Source organism: Paroedura picta, chromosome 14, assembly GCF_049243985.1.
Source record: "Paroedura picta isolate Pp20150507F chromosome 14, Ppicta_v3.0, whole genome shotgun sequence".
Classification (NCBI taxonomy): Eukaryota; Metazoa; Chordata; class Lepidosauria; order Squamata; family Gekkonidae; genus Paroedura; species Paroedura picta.
Window position 1 is genome coordinate 15,357,489 of NC_135382.1, and position 19,617 is coordinate 15,377,105.

Consider the following 19,617-nt stretch of genomic DNA (forward strand, 5'->3'; position numbering starts at 1 on the left):
ATCGAAAAGTGTTGGCCGCCTTATGGCCAGCACCCACTGCCACACCAAGGGTGCCTACCTGGTGTTGGCATCCAAGCTGAGGGAGAGGGGCTATGTCCGGACCTGGGAGCAGGTCCGGACAAAATTTAAGCGCCTGAAGCTGGACTTCCTCAACAGTCTGGAACAGTGGGGGGGGGGGTCCCGCAGCCAAGTGGGAGGACGGTCTTCCACGACCAGATGGTGCTAATATGGGAGAAGGCTGGGAAGCCCCCCCTGGAAATGAGGAGGCATATGGGTGAGTGCTGCCCTCGTTGTGTTTTGCCCTTAAACATGCATGGCATGACTAGCTGGCTCTTTCCCCTACTGTCCCCAATGAAATTCGAAATAGTATTTATATGCTGTCAACCCCCTCTGACTTAGCCCGCCAGTACTGTGTAGAACCACTTTGGTTATGCGCTTATACTCTAACTGTGGTGTGTCTACCAGCTGTGTTTCATCTCTGGTTTGTGTGCTTTTAATTATGATTTCTCTTTTTCTTTGCCCAGCCACACAATCACCATCCAAGATGGGAAAAGCACCTGAGCGTGAGGAGGAGGAAGAGGGGCCTTCCACCTCAGGACAGGCTGCAGGTGAGAGTTTTATGCCTGTGCGGGAGACCCATGTGTGTGTACCCCCATGGAGCCATATGGGAGCCTGCTGTGATGCTCCCATTTGAAGTGTTATTAAATTCTTTGTTTGATTTCTATAGCAGAAACTATGGAGGCAAGGCTGCGTGCCATGGAGGCCAGGGTGACTGCCTTAGAGGCCGAAGTGGCAGAGCTGAAAGGGGAGTTAGAGCAGCAAAGGCAGCAGAGGGAGGCGGAAGAACGTAGGTTATGTTCCCCACTGCCCAACTCTTCTCACACTGTGGCTAAGGCCACCAAAAAGTGTATGCATGTAAACTACAAAAATTGGAAAATATGTGTGGCACTAATGTGTACTTTTTCTCCCTCCCCACACAGTTAAGAAGAAGGAGGACGAAGAGCTCTTCCGGCGCAAAGTTAGGGGGACCGTGGGACGGCTGTGCAGGAGAGTGAGGGCGATGGAAGGGGCTGGGGAGGGGAGCGGTGGGACCTAAGTTTTGTTTTCTTTTTGTGTTTTGGGGTGGGGGGTGTTGGGGGGGTTCCCAGTTACTTTGCCCATTTTTCTATCCCTGTTAAATATTTGAATTTGTTTTTAAAAAGTTGGCTTTCTTGGAGGGTGGGGGTGGTGGTGGGGGGGGTCCAAGTTACATTCCCTTGTTTTTTCCCCCTGTTGAACTGTTTCTGAAAATAAAATGTTGTTGTAAATTTCCTGAAAAAGACTCCAGTGTGACTCCTTGCACTCGCACACCTTTCACCCCAAACTCCTAAAACACCTTTAACCTTTAAAACACCCTCCAACCTACAACCCACACAACGGTGCCAGAATAGGCACAATCACTAGAGAGGGTACACAGAGACAGAGTCAAAAACATAAACTTTATTGAACAGACAACAGCAAACACAGATAAACAGACAAAATGGCCCAAACTAGGAGGGGGAGAACTTGTCCGCGGGTTTAACGACTCTCTTCCCGAGAACAGTCCTCCTTCTCGTTTGGGTCGCGGCATTCTGAGAGGGGGTGGGTGGGGTGGGTGCTGGAGGTGGTGGGGGGGGGGTGGGTGCTGGAGGTGGTGGGGGGTGTGTGGGTTGGGTGGGGGGGACGTTCACTATAATCTGAGGAGGGGGGGCCGCCTCCATAACCGCGACCGCCCTCTCCATCAGCCTCCTTATCATTCGAACTTCCTCCACGCTTTCGCGTAGTGAGTTGTTCGAATCTCTAAGGATGGCACGGAATTTTTTGCCCTCCTGGGCCACGAGGGAGAGCATCGCCTGGTCTGCAGCAGCTGCACGCCTGGACTCCTCCTGGCAGTGCTCCAGGATCCTTTCTCCCACAGTAGTCAGGACGGAGACGCGCCGCAGCCTGCCGCGTTCCCTGGCCAGCCTCTCCTCAGCCGGGAGAGCGCCCCTGGGTGGTGAGCCAGCTGGCTCGTCGTCTTCAGAAAGGACCTCTGTTGGCAAAAAAAGAGAAAGAGAACTGTTAGTAACAACGAGACAGTCAAAACCCACCCTGGTGCACATGGTGGCCTTTCTTGGTTACATATTGTTAAACCAAGACTCAGAACAATGCCAGGGGAGCACATGGTTATTGTTTGTTTGCCCATGGTGGCCTTTCTTGGTTACATGTTAAACCAAGACTCAGAACAATGCCAGGGGAGCACAAAAATGAAAAGAAAGCACACAGTTATTGCACACAGACATTGCCCTGCAGCCATGGCTCGAAAGGAACAGTTCATGCACGCTCACCATCTTGTATCTGTATCCGCCTGCGCAGGGCAGGAGGTCCAGCCACCCCACGCTCCTCCTCCTCCTGTGTCCCGGGTATAAAATCTGAAAAAAGGGAAAAAAGAACATGATTTAGGACCAAAGTGTGGCAAAGCTAGCTTCACACCCTAAAGCAGCAACGTTGAGGGACTATCTTCTGTCTCTTGGCAGTGCTGCTGCCCTGCACAAACAGAAAAGCACAAAGCAGTTAAACCCCCCCCCCCCTTATTGCAACTGATACTTACCAACATTTGTGGACGCCCCAGAATCACTGTCCTCTGCTACTGCTGCAGGGGACTCGAGGACCACCGTCCCAGGCATCTGTGTCTCTGTGGACAAGAGCAGAAAATAGTGAAAAAGGAGCAAGCACACAACCTGAACCACACAGCAAGCTGCCAAAGAAGTGGCTAGAGCGCTGCAGAAGGCCTATGGCTGAGGCATGCTGCAAAACCATTTGGGTTGTTGGTTAAACACAACCGTTTTAAAAAGCCACCCAAAGCAATCCACAAGCATCCAAGCATAGCATGCGTTGCAACGAACACAAGGCATACAATAGTGAAAAAGGAGCAAGCACACAACCTGAACCACACATCAAGGTCCCAAAGTAGTGGCTAGAGCGCTGCAGAAGGCCTATGGCTGAGGCATGCTGCAAAACTGTTTGGGTTGTTGGTTAAACACAACCGTTTTAAAAATCCACCCAAAGCAATCCACAAACATCCTATCATATTATGCGTTGCAACGAACACACGAGAAAACGATCCCCAAACGTCAGAACACACATTTGCTCAATATAAAAACAATAAAATATAAAATAAAAAGAAAATTACTTACCGGAGGCAAGGGGCGTTTGCTCAGGAGCCTCCTCCAGCTCCCCAGGAGCGATGGCCATCAGGTCCACCGTGACCAATTCCGCTGGTCGTTGCTGGACGGGGGGTGGAGGCCGAAAGCTGGACGAGGTGCCCTCGCCGGGATCCTCCTCAGCGGGTGGTTCCTCGACCGGGGCAGCCGGCTTCCGAACCACCCTAAGGCTCCTCCCGACGCGCTTCGGCCTGCCGGCTCCTTCCCCGTCTCCGTACAGCGGGCGCTGCTCCTCGAAGTAGGGGCAGGTCACCTTTTCGTTGCCGGAACCCTTGTTATGGTTCACGGCTCTCATGTACTCGGCCCTCATAGTTTTGGTTTTCGACCGGCATTCCAGGCCGGTCCTGTTGTGGCCCAGGGCACGCATCTTTATGGCCACTTGCTCGAAGACCTCCCTATTCCTGTGGGAGGACTGGAACGCGTCCTGGATTTTCTCCTCCGAGAAAATCGCGATCAGGTCCCTGATCTCCGCGTCCCTCCAAGTTGGGCCACGGCCGGTTGCAGGGACGGACGAGGCTTGCGAAGAGGATTCCATGTTGCTTTCGCTAGTAGCTGAGCAAAATGGTGGTGCGAGGTGCAGGGTGCAACGGATCATATACCTTCCCGCACACAAAGACAAAGGGACTAGCCGGCTCCTGATTGGTAGAGGGCAGTAGGGGACACGCACATTGGCCACATCAGGTCACATGTCACGTTCAAAACTCCTCGCGCGGGAACAGGATCTGCTCCTAATGGCCAGATTAGTGCCTTTTGTTTGACTTCTCGCATGCGCTGATTCGTCCACACGCGGGAAGAGCAGTTTGAACATGCAGCGGGAGCCATTTTAGTGAAATGTCCGCCATTACAAAAACGCATGCCGGTGTAAAACCGAGAGCAATTGCAGCGGTACGCGACAGTTCCCCAATAATATTCACCAACCAAAGCATAAATGAATGACATGTAACTGGCGAACGTTCGTTGGCACGCTCAGCGGAAGGTTTTTTAAAATGAACGGCGGACGGCGACTCCGCTTGCCGGAGGTCCAGCCGCCGATGGAAGGGGTTGTCCGCACCCAAGCACAACCACGCACCCGGAACCACACAAAGACCCACTACACATAAACCGCCCCTCATGTAATCACCTCGAATCATATCTATCTAACCCCAGTAATCTAAACAGGAGACTGCGAGCGGCGAACGTTCGTTGGCACGCTCAGAGGAAAGTTTTTAAAAATGATCCCCGTACGTTGACTCCGCTAGTACTGGCCGAAGGTAGACGGGGTTTTAAGCTTTGGGCAAATGTTTGGAACGTGACGCTGTGTGCCACTGTGCTTTTGGAAAACTATTGTGGTGTCCGGGCAGAATTTCAGAAAGTGATCATGCTTGAAAGCCAGTCGCTGTCTCGTTGCCTCGTAGATCCCCGCTCGCTCGGAGAAAAAAAATGGCGGACAGTTCGCCGGAAGTTAGGAGGAAAGGCTCGGGAGGAGGGACTTTGAAGAAACCGCAACAATGGTAACGCACAAGTCTGTGGCGCTACTGTTGCAGATTGGTTGCAGGAGTGTATCGCTATCCGGAGGGTGAATCCAGTTTTCTGGATTCCCCTAGAAGCGCTACAACGAAGCGCTTTTTGCGGGTCGGTTGCAGGACTGTTGCAGATTGTGTACGACGTCGTGGGTTATGGCAAATTTGTAGCGTTTCCAATTGGCAACCATCCTGCTACTTTGAAGCCGTGCGTAATGGCCCTTACTTTACCTGAATTATCTTGGAATTTCCATGCACTGAGTTGGCTAGTCTCAACCGACAAAAAAAAGTTGTCTTCACTTAACCAAATCATGGTATAAAGAACATAATTTTAAGGTAAGGCAGCAACATGCTGTCTGAAGCTGTCTGCCCATGAGGCTGGGAGTTCAATCCCAGCAATGACCAGTAAGGGTTTTTTTTTTTAAACGATCTATTACACACTAAGAGCCTCTTGTGGCGCAGAGTGGTAAGGCAGCCGTCTGAAAGCTTTGCCCATAAGGCTGGGAGTTCAATCCCAGCAGCCGGCTCCAGGTTGACTCAGCCTTCCATCCTTCCGAGGTCGGTAAAATGAGTACCCAGCTTGCTGGGGGGTAAACGGTAATGACTGGGGAAGGTACTGGCAAACCACCCTGTACTGAGTCTGCCATGAAATCGCTAGAGGGCGTCACCCCAAGGGTCAGACATGACCCGGTGCTTGCACAGAGGATACCTTTACCTTTACCTTACTTTTCCTATAACGGCAATATTTCCCGCCACTGTGACTATCCCCCCGCAATTTATCTACATGCCATTAACTCTGGTAAAATGTAAAAACTGATAGTCAAAAAGCTAATATTCTCCTTACTACTTAGAGAAATTAAAATCTTTTGAAGGAAAAAATTGAACTGCTGGCCTTCTGCCAAGCACTGCTGCTAAAGTTGATCCCAGCCTTCTGACAGCTTCACATTATCTACCGGGACAGAATACTGACCTCCATAAATTCTTCAGCCCATTTTTGCTACTAATTGCAGCAGAATTGGGGACTTTTAGATGTTTGAGGCTTTTTATTCTGTGTTCCATAAACTGTGTGATTATCCAGAGCTGATTCCATATAAAGGATTTTCCCCAATTCAGCCACCTGATTGGGTGCACCTTTTCTCCTTTCAACAAGACAGGGGCCTCTATTCCTACACTAATCATAAACAGCCTGTTCTTTCTGCATGCCCCTTTAAACTAGATATTAAAAAATGTTTCCTGATTAATAGAGTTGTACGTGAGGTGGAAAAAAATGGAGAAAAGATTTTTCTCGCTTTCTAATAATACTAGAAATCATGCAGCACCCAACAAATGGTTGGGAAACAGATTTAAGACGGAGAAGATTTCTTTTTAACTCAATGAGTAATTAAATTGTGTAATTCACTGACTGTAGTGATGGCCATGAGTACAGAGGGCTTTAAAAAAGGAGCAGACAGATTCATGGGGGATAGAAAGGACTGGGTTTCGAGCTTTGGGTTAGGAAATACTTGGAGATATTGAGGGTGGACCCTGGAGATGGGGTTTGGAGAGGGGAAGGACTTTAGCATGGTACAATGCCATAGAGTCCATCCTCCAAAGCATCCTGTTTCTCCAAGGGGACTGCCCTCCATCATCTGGAGATCAGTTGTAAAACCAGGAGATCTCCAGACCCCACCTGAAGGCTGGCAACCCTATAGCATCAGTCGCTTCTACTCATGATGGCTTAAGGGAACTTCCACATCTAGAGACAGTAAACCTCAATGTTGTATGTGGGTCTGCTGAGGACCAAGCAGACGTGGAACCAGCCAATGTGATGTAAGGATCGCCGCTGTGGGATCCAGTCAGTTTAAATCCATCATGTTTGACCTAACCAATCGCATGCAGCCTCAGGAATTTCTTTTGCCTGGATAATGTTTATAAATTGGGATTTTCTCGGAGGGGTGTGTCTTGTTGTTGCCTACTACAACATACACTCACTGCTGAGATCACCAATAAAGAGCTGTTTGTTTGCCCAGGAGCCTGGCATTCTTCCTACAAACCTACATATTTCACACTCAGGATACCGGTGTTATAAGGCCACATTGGTTAGCCTTGGCCTCTATACTGTTCGTTGGTCCTCCAGGAGCTGTGTGAAACAGGATGCTTGACTAAATGGACCACTGGTCCAGTCCGACAGGGTTCACTGGCAAATTTCCCATACCTTAACAGAGCGTGATCTGATTTATCTGACATATTTATTTTGACATATTTAGTAAAGAAAACGTAAACAATATCCGGTGATCATTTTATATTCCAATAGAAAATACTTTGAATTAAAAATATTTAAGAAAAAATGTGGTTTAAAAGTTATATTTAAACACATTCAAAGCAGAAAATATTTTTATTGGAGCTACTCTTTTTGTTAAATCCATGAGTTCAGGGTGACCTCGACCATGGAAGTGATTTGAGCTCTTTATTAGGCCCCCAGCACAGTATGACAAGAAAGCAGAACTGAACCAAGACTGAACCAAGAAGCCGGCAACCAACCCCAATTTATATACAAAAGCTCCACAATAAATCTTCCTATCAGGTTATGCTATTGGTCAGTTTCACTTTCAACTGACTGGATGGGATCCAGCCACTCATTGGTCAATTACAGTGCAGATTTACAATCCTGCCTCGAACCTCATGCTGGGTCCTGGGCAGAACGACTGACACACTTTTCATGATTTAATTCAATTTAAAGTCAATATATGGCTTCAAGGGCCTCTTGTGGCGCAGAGTGGTAAAGCAGCTGACACGCTGTCTGAAGCTCTGACCAGGAGGCTGGGAGTTTGATTCCAGCAGCTGGCTCAAGGTTGACTCAGTCTTCCATTCTTCCGAGGTCGGTAAAATGAGTATCCAGCTTGCTGGGGGGTAAAACGGTAATGACTGGGGAAGGCACTGGCAAACCACCCTGTATTGAGTCTGCCATGAAAACGCTAGAGGGCGTCACCCAAAGGGTCAGACATGACTCGGTGCTTGCACAGGGGATACCTTTTCCTTTACCTTATATGGCTTCTACAGGTGAAATAGTACTTTATTCTGGTCAGTCACATGGTTAACATAGGCCTGCCCACAATATTTACATCTACCAGGTTCCTTCCTACATTGTCATGCAGTATTTCTTGTTGGCTTGGGCATTATTACAGCTCCTGCATTATAACCAAAATACTACATAGCTAGCAGATCTTATGCAAGCCCTTCCCCAGCTCAAGAAAAAAATGACATTGCACTACAGGTCTGCTGAAAGAGTTAGCAAAAATCAATCAAAGCTTTGGTTTTGCTTTCTCTTGCAGTCTGACATAAAATAATGATTTAGCCTGCAAAACCCATCAGGATAATCCATATCTTGATTTTTTTTGTGGGTTATTGTGTATATTTGTAGTTTTATTCACCCTTTACAAATCACTAAAACACACATTTGTAGGGCAATCCTAATAAGAGATACATCCTTCTAGGCTTAGCAAAGTCAAGGGGTTTAGAAGGGGGTTTCCAGCTCTGGGCTGGGAAATACCCTGAGACTTTGGGGGTGGAACTAGAAATGGGCAGGATTTGGGGCAGAGAGGGACCTCAATGGAATATAATGGAATGGCCAAAGAATGAACTTTTCAAAGGCACTATGTGAAGGAAGGGGGTTATGGTTGCCAACACCAGATTTGGAAAGACCTGGAGGGTGGAGTCTGGAAGACTGGGGGCTAAGGAGAGGAAGGAATTTGGTAAGGTATAATGCCAGGCAGTCTTTTTCTCCAGGAAAAGTGGAATAAATGGTGTAAATAAGTAAATAAGTGATTTATGTAGTCTGGAGATCAATAGCAATTCCAGGAGATCTCCAGCTAGGGATGCCAGCCTCCATGTGGGGTCTGGGTATCCCCTGGAATTACAGCTCATCTCCAGACTGCAGAGATCAGTTTCCCTGGAAAAAATGGTCACTTTGGAGCAGGGGTAGTCAAACTGCGGCCCTCCAGATGTCCATGGACTACAATTCCCAGGAGCCCCTGCCAGCATTCTCTAGCAGGGGCTCCTGGGAATTGTAGTCCATGGACATCTGGAGGGCCGCAGTTTGACTACCCCTGCTTTGGAGGGTAGACTCTATGACATTATACTCCACTGTCTTCTCCAAGAAATATCCAGGAATTTTCCAATCTGGTTCTGGCAACCCTACCTTCTCATGCCCTGCTGCTGGCTGGGGATACCCAGTAACCCTACCTTCAGTCCCCACCTGGAGGTTGGCAACCCTAAGGAATGGTTGTGCTACAGCTCTAGAAGCAGCATTTAGTGTGCTAGTTGGTTTGCTCCTCTCTAAAACTGTCTTGTTGGTAAGTTTGGCTCTCCATGGTATTCACAGCATTAGTCTCCAACACCATAATAACTCTCATCTAAATCCACTGCTTTGAAAGGTGTGCTCTGCAGACCTGCAGTATTTTTCTTCGGATCAAGAACTGCTGTGCTATCCCAGTACATCCCACTTCCTTACATAGCCCTGATAATTTCGAGCTAGCACTGTCACACTTCTTTAAAAAGTCAGTAGCCACATGGAAAATCTAGAAGCAAAAGCCGTGAAATACATCCCTTGCAAACTGTGATTTCAGCTGTTTTTAATAAAAGGAGGTTCATGGAGTTTGTTATTAGGTCTCAGAGTCTCTTTTCCAGCATAAAGCAGCATCTTTTTTACTTCTCTTTCAAGCACTAAGGTCACACTGCCCTGTCGTTCAGTTACCCCCACAGATCCTCCAAGCAGAAAGTAATCTTGTACTAAAATGCTTCTATCTCGAAAAAAAATATTCCTAGCAACAAATGTTCCCACACTCATATAAAGCCAAAGCCATATTTAAGAACACAAAAGGATTTGCCTGCACCCATCAGATAGTCAAGTTTATACTCCTGCATTCTGTATCAAAGGCTACAATCCTGTGTATACTTACCTGCGAGAACTGGACCTAGTGAATAGACATAGAATTGTACTGCAACAGCAGCCAATCAGATGTTTCCCGGAAATCTGTCAGCAAGTCGTGAGAGCACTAACACTGCTCTGGTACTATGACCTCTGAACATTGAAGTTCCATTTAGCTATCATAACTAACAACTATACATAGACCATGAATTTGTTCATTCCCTTTTAAAAGCAAGGTCAGCCGGTAACCATCAATAAGTCTTATAGCAGTGAGTACTGTCAGTTTATTGCACAATGCAGGGGAAGCTACTCTGGTGTATCTTGCCTTTCAATACGACAAGATGACTCAACATTCTAGTACAGACTTTCTCAACGTGTTTACTATTGAGAAACCCCCGAAACATTTTTCAGGCTTTGAGAAACCCCTCAAACGGCATGATCATGCAGAACATGGTTGGGAGGCACAGCTGTGCGCATGCCCACCCACGTTCCCTCCACCCAGGAGAGCCAACTTGGTGTAGTTGTTAGGAGTATGGACTTCTAATCTAGCAAGCTGGATTTGATTCCCTGCTCCTCCTCCACATGCAGCCAGCTGGGTGACCTTGGGCTTGCCACAGCACTGATAAAGCTGTTCTGACTGAGCAGGAATATCAGGGCTCTCTCAGCCTCACTTCCCTCAAAGGGTGTCTGTTGTGGGTAGAGGAAAAGGAAGGTGAATGTAAGATGCTTTGAGACTCCTTTGGGTGGAGAAAAGCAGCATATAAGAACCAACTCCTTCTTCTTCTTCTTCTTCTTCTTCTTCTTCTTCTTCTTCTTCTTCTTCTTCTTCTTCTTCTTCTTCTTCTTCCTACTCCTTCCAGTCCCATCATTGGCCATGGTGGGGGAGGTCAACACGACCATATTTGGTTATATCACCTGATAAATGTTTAACAAATTTTTAAAAAAATATATAAATTATTTAACTCCCACTCATTTGGGAAACCCTTCCAGGGCTGTCAAGAAACCCTGGTTGAGAAAGCCTGTTCTAGTATACTGAGAAAGACCCATGCACGAAGGGCCCCTGATGCCAGGTCTAGGCAGCAAGTCCACTATCATCAGCATAATTTCAGAGGGTAGCCCTGCGATAGAACAGCTAGACTCATGTCCTGTGGCACCTCAAAGAGCAAAGAGGTTTTCAAGATACGGGTTTTTGAGAGTCAAAACTCATCCCCCCCCCCGCCCCCAAAAATGTTCTTGGTCTCTAAAAATGTTCTAGGTCTCTATTGGACTTTTATCATCAGCATTACAATGTAGGCCACTTTAAAAGGTGGGGGCTGTCTTCCATGACTAATAAGACAGTATGTAGGGGATTTAATCATATTTAAAAGTATATAGTGTTTCCCTCAAAAATCAAAGCAGGCTTTTAAAAAAAAATCATGAAACTGTGAATCAATATAAGATATGTACAGATCAATACAGCTCAAGATCCAATACAGGCGAGAAAAAAGTCACAAGTTAACCATATGCAAGATGGAAAATAAATGCTTTTGAAAAGCCTAAGGGCCTGGAGCTCTCAGCTCTTAGTCCAAAAATTGATTCTACAATACGCAATATTGGGGGGGGGGGGGAGGAACAGGAAGTGACAAGTGTGGGCAGGAAAAGCACGACCGTAGGCAAGCCAGATTTGCAATTCCAGACATCCCTGCAGCGAATTGCTGCACAATGACCCCCGCGACAAAAAAGGGACTACACATTTCTCTGGTTTTCCTTGTTGCGGGGCAACTGAGGGCCATAATCATGACAGCCCTGGAACCACCATTGATAAGTACTGATGACATGAGGAAATGATAGTTTATCGCGGTAACAGACAAGAGCTGAGCCACACCAAATCCCCCGTGTGGAAACGGTAAGGGGGAACATCTGCTTAGAATAAGGAAGGTTCCTGGCTCAATTCCCGGCATCTACTGTCCAAAGAATCAGGGAATAGATGATGTGAATAACTCTCTACCTGAGGCCCTGGAAAGCTGCTGCCAGTCACAGCAGATCATACTGACCTTGCATACACTAATAGTCTGGCTCTGTAACCCAGACCACAAGTTGCTGTGAAAATAGATGCAATCTTTGGACAAGGTACACTAGAGTTTTCTTTATCTTTCTATTATCATTTTACATTCAATGCACATAAATCGCATGATTTAAATCCCACATTTATCCAGGTCCGGATCCCCAGTTTCATCTATAAAGCAAACACACACACAGTGGCTCTTCATTACAACGTGATGTGTGCATGTACATGCATTCACTGTAATATGCGAACAGGGCTAGTACATGGCAGCTTCATGTGTTCAGTATGCAGGAGCTGCTTCTAAATGAGGTTGCTCCTGTGCAAGTTTGCACAGCGCCCCTCGAAAGGCTACGAGGGAGGGTGAAGAGGCTTATCCCACAGCCCTCTGTTCATCATTTTAGTCTAGATCTCTCTCATGTTCCTGCGATGGTCATTCCGCCGATGAAATGCAAAGCAAACAGTATCAGAGGAAGCCAGACAAGTCAATTTCTTTGCATCGGTATCCAGCCATGCAAGCCAATTGTGGATCGATTATTTCCTTGGCCGGTAGGCACTTGTACAATTAACGTGTTTCACTGGAAGGTGCAGATCAATGTTTCTAATGGCATCAATTACAGCACTTTAAAAACGTAAAGAGTTTATAGGGGATGTACTTATGCAAATTAAAAGTACACAGATATTTATCACAGCTGTGCGTTGCAAGGCATTTTGTGCATGTGTACACTTTCAAGGCACTTGGAAGCTATTTGTGTTTCTAGATCTTCATCCAGGTTTTTATATTCCACTGGAGGCCTTCAGACATTTTTCTTTTTAATTTATCCACACGCCCCCATGGTTCTTCATGCCTGCGGTTCTAGGTGACATGTACATATCCTCTCCACGCTCCTTCCGTTCTATTTCTCCTTCCCTTCTCAGCCCCCCCCCCCTGGCCTTATCTTTCATTTCCGTTCCTTCCAACAGGATCACACCTATGCATACGCGGAGAGCTAAAAACAGTTCTGGGCAGCTCAGAGGCATTAAATGATAAATCCCACATTGCCCAACTTAAGTAATCCTGAAGCTGGAGCTAAACAACAGGAAAAACTATTCAGTAATTCTATATTGTGCCTGTGAGCATGTGCAGAGCACTATTATCTTATTATAGAACTGTAGCTTTCCCCTTCACTTAGTATCACCAAGAAGAGTGCTATCACCACAATAAAATAGTCTAGCACAGACTTTCTCAACCAGGGTTTCATGAAACCCTGGGATTTCGTGACAGCCCAGGAAGGGTTTCTTGAATGGGTGGGAGTTAATATATATTTAGTTAAATGTTTATCAGGTGATATGATCATATATTATCATGTTGACCCGCCTCCCTCTCCCAAAACAGCCAATGAGGGGCCTGGAGGGGGTGGGAAGGGAGGGGCCCCAAGTGAGTGTGTACACAGCTATGCTTCCCAACCATATTCTGTATCATTGCACCACTGCTGTAGTTTCTTGAAGCCTAAATAGTGTTTCAGGAAGTTCTCAAAAAGTTGAGAAAGGCTTGACTAGAGGTTTTCCTTTAAGAAAAAAATGAAAGTTGAGAATTCAGAGAACCCATTAACATATATTGTTATAGTATTATGAAGATATAGATTAGAGGCTTCTTCATCACATGCCCCCCACCTCTTTCCCTGTTCATACCCCACCACCAGAATGTGTTTTGGCTGCCTGATCCCAAAATGACCATGTACAGCGATGAAAACATTTTATTTTTACATGGGGAACGTAGCTTTACGGTCCTTCAGCGACGCTGACTGCACCATTTTTTTTTAAAAATCACGATCAGGAAATGGAGAGGGAAGGGCAGGTGTGAGGGCAGGCAAAACGCTTCTGAGACTGTTGCATGTTTCTCTCTCGACACAAGTTTGCACCTGTTTGCTTCCTGGAACCCTGTGCAGCAAGAAATGGCAAATCAAGTTTTGGTGATTTCCATCATTGTGGAGCAAATTTGACTTAAACAGCCACTTGAGAGCTCCGGGTTGCTGCCGACGTCATGTGGAACCAACAAGAGGCTTCCTGGGGGCAAATTGCTGTGTGGAATCCGTCACAGAATAAATATTAATCATTAAACTCATCCCACACTAGAAGCAGAAACCATACCTATCTCGTTCAAGGCGAGTGATTCCTTCAAAGCCTTAAGGGCAGATGGACCATAAAATCAGCATTTCCCAGTGGTTACAGTATTGTCAAGCCACCAATCAATCTGAAATGTGGTGCTCATGTAGCCAAAGATACACAGGTAAATATAAATGGGACATTCCTGCACCTAGCAGTAAGAATTTGGAGTCTGATGTTTATCTCATTGATATGTTCACACTACAACATCCCGTGACTTTGTCTAGTATTTTACAGCAGGGATTGACAAGAAAAGCACTTCTGCTTAACCACTTCAAAGTAAAAATCTACACTCTAATTTGAACTGTTTAAATCTGAGTTTCTAGCCAACCCCAGGGGCAAAGCACATCCCGAGTGCTAAGCCTAATAGACCGCCAGGGCCAAAATCTAACATTAGCTTAAAGCCTTGCCAAGCCATTTAGATTCCTAGGCAGCTAATAAGCAGCTTCAAGCTACACACCTCCAAGAGGAGAAGGAGGACGGTTCATAAGATTCTGGATTCCAGCTTCTCTGAGAGCATGATGTACCTCTTGCATAAATTTAGTACAATCTTTATTCCAAAGTAGTTGTTTCTGTTTAAATATGCCACATCCATTTTTCATGGCAGTCTTTAACCATGCACCCTCCTCAACAGTGGACGTTGGTGTTTTAATGAGGGGAAATGAGAGGAGAATGCTCACATTTATAACAATACCCAGGAACACAAAGCATCAGTAGCACACTATAATAGCATCTGAAGAAGTGCATCCACACGGAAGCTTATCCTTTGAATAAAACTTTGTTGGCCTCAAAGATACCCCTGGACAAAAACTTTGTCCTGCTGGTTCAGGTCAACGTGGCTAACTACCTGAAACTATTATTTTAGGATCGTGGTGGAAAGTTCCACCAAGTCGCAGCCAGCTGTTAGTGACCCCGCAAGGGTGGCCAAACTGTGGCTCTTCAGATGTCCATGGGCTAGAATTCCCATGAGCCCCTGCCAATTGGCTATGCTGCTGGGGGCTCATGGGAATCGTAGTCCTTAGAGATGTGGAGATGCACAGTTTGGCTACCCCTGTTAGGGTTTTCAAGGCAAGAGAGATGTAGAGATGGTTTGCCATCGCCTGCCTTGGCATAGCAGGCATCCCACCCAAATACAAAAAAGGGCTAACCCTTTTTGCTTGCAAGAACTGCTGAGATCCTGGGCTATCCTGGGACCATTCCACACACATTGGATAATGCACTTTCAATGTGCTTTTGTAGCTGGATTTTCTTGTGCAGAACAGGAAAATCTACTTCTAAAGTGCATTGAAAGGGCACTATCCAGAATGGTCCCAGGTCAGGATACAGAAGTGAACGATCAGTTAATCATCTATAGTGTGAAGGAACACTTTCTGCCCTCAAACTGCCAATAATCTCCTTTCTAGTATTAGGAGAGAAGGGCGATTATTTCTTTCCTCGTTCCATTCATAATTGTATAAATGTTTATCATGTTCCCCCTTTGTTAGTTTTTCCCTTATTTGGAAGTCTTTGCATTAAAAGGTATGCGACTGCCAAGTCTTGAAAAGTTTTCCTATTAACGAATTGCAATTCTACATCAAATAGCCATTTGCCAGGGGTAGTCAAACTGCGGCCCTCCAGATGTCCATGGACTACAATTCCCAGGAGCCCCCTGCCAGCGAATGCTGGCAGGGGGGCTCCTGGGAATTGTAGTCCATGGACATCTGGAGGGGCGCAGTTTGACTACCCCTGGCCATTTACTATCATATTTTTCCTTCGACGTAAACCATTCTGGCCTTTTTGAACCACACCAAGTAGGAACCTGGCAAGAAGGGATGTGCTTTGCAGAAATTTCCATAAATGTAAGCAGAATTTTTCCCCAGCTGCCAGCTCCAGATAATTCGCCAGATTAGAAGCCACCACTTTTAACCACCACATCACGTAGGCTCCTAAGCAGCCTGATATTTCGCCTTTTCTGCATATTTAAACTCTTCCTAAATTGACATCCTGATGTTCTTCTTTTCTCTCCTGCCACTGCCTCCCACTGCCCCCTCATTCCAGTACAGCTCTTAGACCTTTACAAACACCACTGACAGACGACAAAGTGACAGACAGCTGTCCCAGTCATGGTATTCCTCTGCTAGGGAGGGATATGCTGGCTGAGAGCCAGTTTGGTGTAGTGGTTAGGAGTGCAGACTTCTAATGTGGCATGCTGGGTTCGATTCTGAGCTCCCCCACATGCAGCCAGCTGGGTGACCTTGGGCTCGCCGTGGCATTGAGAAAACTATTCTGACCGGGCAGTGATATCAGGGCTCTCTCAATCTCACCCACCCCACAGGGTGTCTGTTGTGGGGACAGGAATGGGAAGGCGACTGTAAGCCACTTTGAGCCTCTTTCAGGTAGGGAAAAGTGGCATATAAGAACCAACTCTTCTTCTTCTTCTTCTTCTTCTTCTTCTTCTTCTTCTTCTTCTTCTTCTTCTTCTTCTTCTTCTTCTTCATAACTGGCTGAGCCCCTCGTGGGGAATAAATAAATTGGCAACTCCACCTGAGCCATTTTAATGGCACTCAAACGTTCTGAGTGTGTGTGATTGCTTTACAAACATGTAACAATTGCGAATGGATTTTCATATCACACGGTAAAGGTGATGCTTCTCCCACCAGGAAAGACTGGATTCAAGACAGCGAAGGATAGAAAACGGCTTTGGCCAAGAAATGAGACCATCAAAGAGAATCAGTGGATTATCACAGTGTTAATGTGTGCTGCAGAAGCACCAAGAACCAACTATGTCACCCTGCCATCTTCTGTGCTTTTGTTTCTTATTTGCACATGATGAAAGTACAATTTTAGCCTTGCTACTTGTTGTTCTATTTCCTGTAATATGGCTGCATTCTTTTATGGAGCTCCTCAAGGTTTTTGTTTTTTTTTTTGTTAGGGTGTACAAATACATATCTTGGATGATCTCACTCCTTCACTTTTCACTGCCTCTCACCTTTTCTTATAGTTCTGTGGGCAACACTAATGCTCCATCACCTTCAATGTATTGTACAGGGTATATCATGACCGCAAAGTTCTTATCATTTCTACAGTGTGTTTGAGGAATGTTTTGAACACAACCCTCAGGCTTTCCCTACGCAGCTGTATGTCACTGGCCTTAACATGAAGGGAACTGGAAGGTTCCCCCCTGCCTCCCACCTATAGTCATGTTTTACAGCAATTTTCTAATATTTGCTGAACTACTTCTAAAATTCTGCCTTATTTACAATAGATCCTGCCTTAGACCAGGGTTTCTCAACCGGGGTTTCATGAAACCCTAAGGTTTCTTGACATCCCTGGAAGGGTCTCCCAAACGGGTGGGAGTTAAGTAATTTTAATATATTTTTTAATATATATCATGAGATATGACCATAAATGGGCATGTCAACCTGAGCCCCCCCCCAAATGGCCAATGATGGGCCTAGAGGGGGCGGGATGGGGAGGGGCCCTGGGTGGGCATGTATACAACTATGCTTCCCAACCATATTCTGAATGATCGTGCCACTTCTCTCAAAGCCTAGAGAATGTTTCATGGGTTTTTCAACAGTAAAAAAAAGGTGAGAAAAGGTGCCTTAGACAGTTTTGCATGTGCATTGTTTTCTAGTTCTGTAATCCTATTCATATTGCATTTTCATTGACTCTTTCATGCTGGCAAGTAAATAGGTTTCACCTTCTTCTTTGATGGTGTATGTTTGTGTTTGTTTATACACAATGTTTCCTTAATTTCATACTTATGGAAATTGCTCAAATTAGCTGAACATGTTGATCAGATGAATTGTAACTGATCAGTAAAGTTGTCAGCTCTGGGTTGGGGATGGAGCCAGGAGTGGCCGGGGTCTGGGGTGGGGAGGGACCTCAGTGGGGTCTAATGCTATGGAGTCCACTCCCCAAATCAGCCATTTTCTCAGGGAGAACTGATCTCTTTCGCCTAGAGAGAGAAATTTCAGGGGATTCCTAGTTCTCACCTGGGGACTGCTATCTCTATTAGACACCTCTGTTCTCATCCATAATGGTTGGTTGCAATAGTAGCACTGGACGTTAAAATTTGGGGAAATGGGAAAGAGAAAGAAACATAGCGATGAACTGTCAGGAGATGTCTTTGCTTGTCACTGTTCATTTGCTTGCTGTGGCTTCTCTCTCCTCATGGCCACATCCGTCCATCCCTCCCCTACTTCCTCCCTGCCCTTTTCCCACCTACTCACCCACACGTTCATTTTGGCTTCCCCCCATTTTCACACTTCTCTACCCCTGCTAGCATGGCAGTGGTGGGGTGGGTGGGTAGGGAAGCAGGTAGGGGAAAGCTAGCAAGGGCCCACCTCCCCTCCCCACCTGCTCCAAGTGGCCTCGACCAGAAGACTTTGCAAAGTATTTGGAGTTGCTATGACGATCAGTGACATGGTGGCTGATGTTTGTTTTTGGTTTAGTTTTTGGAAAAATCAATCAGAACATCTTTTGAGCAAAAATCTTCATGCCCTAAATAACAAATGAACTGGTTTAGCATGTTTGTTTTGACTTACGCAAAATATTTTGAAATACTCCACATCAATGTTGTGTTCCAACAGCCAAAACAGCAGCATTGAACTGAAATATTCTATTAGGAAAAAAAATACACAAATCAAGTGTAGTTTAATTGCTCTACCAAAGCAAATTCGAAGTCTTGGGTGGAAATTATTTTATTGAAATAATACTTGTGAAAATTAAAAACAATGTAGCATGTGCTTCCCTTGCCTTGATTATGTTTAAAGAGGGGAGGAAGCACTGAAAACTGACACACTGAATTTTAGCAAACCCGAACAACACTGCATGATACGCTGTGGCCATGATTGTCCCCTCATCTATTGCAACAGAATTTAATTTTCACCCGTGGAGTTCAGTAGCAGTGCAGTCCTAAACAGAGATGTACCCTTCTAAGCACATTAGCTCCCACTGACTTTGATGGATGTAGCTATGCTTAGGATTGCACTGTGAGGGACCAGCATCGCACCTACATAGTTTGTTAATTCCATAGTAGACTGGAGATGACAATATGTCTTTCTCAATATTAGAGGAGACATATAAGTTAGAATATTAGCTTTGATTTAAGTGAATTCATAACTTGACTTTGGAGGGAACATTATAATTTATGGTTTTATTTCCCCTCCCCCATTTACAAATCAATAAAACATTCTTGTATACTCTCGCAGAATTCCTAGGGGTAATCACCAGAAAATCACAAGTTAGAAACAGCCAAGCTTGGCTGACATTATATTGGCAATGGTCTCTTTCATTGCTACTACTTTTATGAAGCAATGAATCTTTGGAAATAGAAATTTTTCTGCCCCACATATCTGGTGGCATCCCAAAATATCACCCAAACTATTATCTTTTGTGTGTGTCATGTTTGCAGATGCACAGGGGTCCCGAAGCCCCTAATTAGTTTTCTTCTTCTGAACACCTGGCATTTCCACCAGCTTTGCAGAATTCTTTGTCATAGCTGAGGCTGTCCTCATTGTGTGGATTTACCTATACTTATGGAGCCCAGACCTAGGCTATTAGATATAGCAGCAAAACCATCAGCATAGCTTTTTACAGAACAAAAATCAAGCAGACAATTTCCATTCCTAAGGAGTAGATAATCTAACAATCTTCTCTGCAAAGTATTATTTGGTGTTTTGTAAAGAGCCTCTTGTGGCGCAGAGTGGTAAGGCAGCCGTCTGAAAACTTTGCCCATGAGGCTGGGAGTTCAATCCCAGCAGCCGGCTCAAGGTTGATTCAGCCTTCCATTCTTCCGAGGTCGGTAAAATGAGTACCCAG

The 19,617-nt window shown here is 45.7% G+C and overlaps 1 protein-coding gene across 3 annotated transcripts in view; it reads right to left on the minus strand.

Moving 5' to 3' along the window:
* PHF21B (PHD finger protein 21B) overlaps positions 1 to 19,617 on the minus strand; it is a 189,532-nt gene that overhangs the window by 95,956 nt on the left and 73,959 nt on the right. The window lies entirely within an intron of this gene.